We start from the raw sequence: 2942 nt of genomic DNA, 5'->3' as shown, positions 1-2942 counted from the left end.
AGTATCCTATTCCATTGAGAGGAATTGATGCTACACCTTGGCCAAGAATAAGCCTCAGTACTGGACTCAATTGACCATGTGCATGGCTCCTGCACATCAGGAGGATATTCGCTTTTTGGTGTTGCATAATCTGCATGATGTGGTCGTTTTGTGTTTGCCATGGCTACAGGTCCATAATCCTGTATTGGATTGGAAATCAATGTCTGTATCCAGTTGGGGTTGTCAAGGGGTACATGGGGTTGTCCCATTGTTGTCTATTTCGTCTTCCCATCCTTCTGAAGTCCCTGAGTTTTTGTCAGATTACCGGGATGTATTTGATGAGCCCAAATCCAGTGCCCTACCTCCTCATAGGGATTGCGATTGTGCTATTAATTTGATTCCTGGTAGTAAGTTTCCGAAGGGCCGACTGTTCAATTTATCTGTGCCAGAACATGCTGCAATGCGGAGTTATATAAAGGAGTCCTTGGAGAAAGGGCATATTCGCCCGTCGTCGTCACCGTTGGGAGCAGGGTTCTTTTTTGTGGCCAAGAAGGATGGTTCTCTGAGACCTTGTATAGATTACCGCATTCTTAATAAAATCACCGTCAAATTTCAGTACCCTTTGCCGCTACTGTCTGATTTGTTTGCTCGGATTAAGGGGGCTAGCTGGTTCACCAAGATAGATCTTCGAGGGGCGTATAACCTTGTGCGTATTAAACAGGGCGATGAATGGAAAACAGCATTTAATACGCCCGAGGGCCATTTTGAGTACTTGGTGATGCCATTCGGGCTTTCTAATGCTCCATCTGTGTTCCAGTCCTTTATGCATGACGTCTTCCGAAAGTATCTGGATAGATTCATGATTGTATATTTGGATGATATTTTGGTCTTTTCGGACGATTGGGAGTCTCATGTGAAGCAGGTCAGAATGGTGTTCCAGGTCCTTCGTGCTCATTCCTTGTTTGTGAAGGGGTCTAAATGTCTCTTTGGAGTTCAGAAGGTTTCATTTTTGGGCTTCATTTTTCCTCCTTCTACTATCGAGATGGACCCTGTTAAAGTTCAGGCCATTTATGATTGGACTCAGCCTACTTCTGTGAAGAGCCTTCAGAAATTTCTGGGCTTTGCTAATTTTTACCGTCGCTTCATCGCTAATTTTTCTAGTGTTGTTAAACCATTGACTGATTTGACCAAGAAAGGTGCTGATGTGGTCAATTGGTCCTCTGCGGCCGTTGAGGCTTTTCAGGAGCTGAAGCGTCGTTTTTCTTCTGCCCCTGTGTTGTGTCAGCCAGATGTTTCGCTCCCATTTCAGGTCGAGGTGGATGCTTCTGAGATTGGAGCAGGGGCTGTTTTGTCTCAAAGAGGTTCTGATGGCTCTGTGATGAAACCATGTGCTTTCTTTTCTAGAAAGTTTTCGCCTGCTGAGCGCAATTATGATGTGGGTAATCGAGAGTTGTTGGCTATGAAGTGGGCGTTTGAGGAGTGGCGACATTGGCTTGATCACAAGAATCTGACTTATCTCGAGTCTGCCAAGCGGTTGAATCCTAGACAGGCTCGATGGTCGCTGTTTTTCTCCCGCTTCAATTTTGTGGTTTCGTATCTTCCGGGTTCTAAGAATGTGAAGGCTGATGCCCTTTCAAGGAGTTTTGTGCCTGATTCTCCGGGAGTTCTTGAGCCGGCTGGTATTCTCAAAGAGGGGGTAATTTTGTCTGCCATCTTCCCTGATTTGCGGCGGGTGCTGCAGGAGTTTCAGGCGGATAGACCTGACCGTTGCCCAGCGGAGAAGCTGTTTGTCCCTGATAGATGGACTAGTAGAGTTATCTCTGAGGTTCATTGTTCGGTGTTGGCTGGTCATCCTGGAATCTTTGGTACCAGAGATTTGGTGGCTAGATCCTTTTGGTGGCCTTCCTTGTCACGAGATGTGCGTTCTTTTGTGCAGTCCTGTGGGACTTGTGCTCGGGCTAAGCCCTGCTGTTCTCGCATAATTCCATGGATTTTATTTCGGATCTCCCTATCTCTCAGAGGATGTCGGTTATCTGGGTGGTTTGTGATCGCTTCTCTAAGATGGTCCATTTGGTGCCTTTGCCAATTCCTCCTCTGATTTGGTTCCGTTGTTTTTCCAGCATGTGGTTCGTTTACATGGCATTCCGGAGAACATCGTGTCGGACAGAGGTTCCCAGTTTGCTTCAAGATTTTGGCGGTCTTTTTGTGCTAAGATGGGCATTGATTTGTCTTTTTCTTCAGCTTTCCATCCTCAGACAAATGGCCAAACCGAACGAACCAATCAGACTTTGGAAACATATCTGAGATGCTTTGTTTCTGCTGATCAGGATGATTGGGTGTCCTTCTTGCCTTTGGCTGAGTTCGCCCTTAATAATCGGGCCAGCTCGGCCACTTTGGTTTCACCTTTTTTCTGTAATTCTGGTTTCCACCCTCGTTTTTCTTCAGGGCAGGTTGAGCCTTCGGACTGTCCTGGTGTGGATTCCGTGGTGGACAGGTTGCAGCAAATTTGGACTCACGTAGTGGACAATTTGACATTGTCCCAGGAGAAGGCTCAACGTTTCGCTAACTGCCGTCGCTGTGTTGGTCCCCGACTTCGTGTTGGGGATTTGGTTTGGTTGTCGTCTCGTTTTGTTCCTATGAAGGTTTTGTCTCCTAAGTTTAAGCCTCGTTTCATTGGTCCTTATAAGATTTCGCAAATTATTAATCCTGTGTCATTTCGTTTGGACCTTCCAGCTTCTTTCGCCATCCATAATGTGTTCCATAGGTCGTTGTTGCGGAGATATGTGGCTCCTATGGTTCCCTCCGTTGATCCTCCTGCCCCGGTGTTGGTTGAGGGGGAGTTGGAGTATGTGGTGGAGAAGATTTTGGATTCTCGTATTTCGAGATGGAAACTTCAGTACCTAGTCCGATGACCTGATGAGTAAATTCAAAATCGGGACTAGCTCTGGGTAAGTGGGAACTCT

Source organism: Ranitomeya variabilis, chromosome 1, assembly GCF_051348905.1.
Source record: "Ranitomeya variabilis isolate aRanVar5 chromosome 1, aRanVar5.hap1, whole genome shotgun sequence".
Taxonomy (NCBI): domain Eukaryota; kingdom Metazoa; phylum Chordata; class Amphibia; order Anura; family Dendrobatidae; genus Ranitomeya; species Ranitomeya variabilis.
This window is presented reverse-complemented; position numbering follows the sequence as displayed.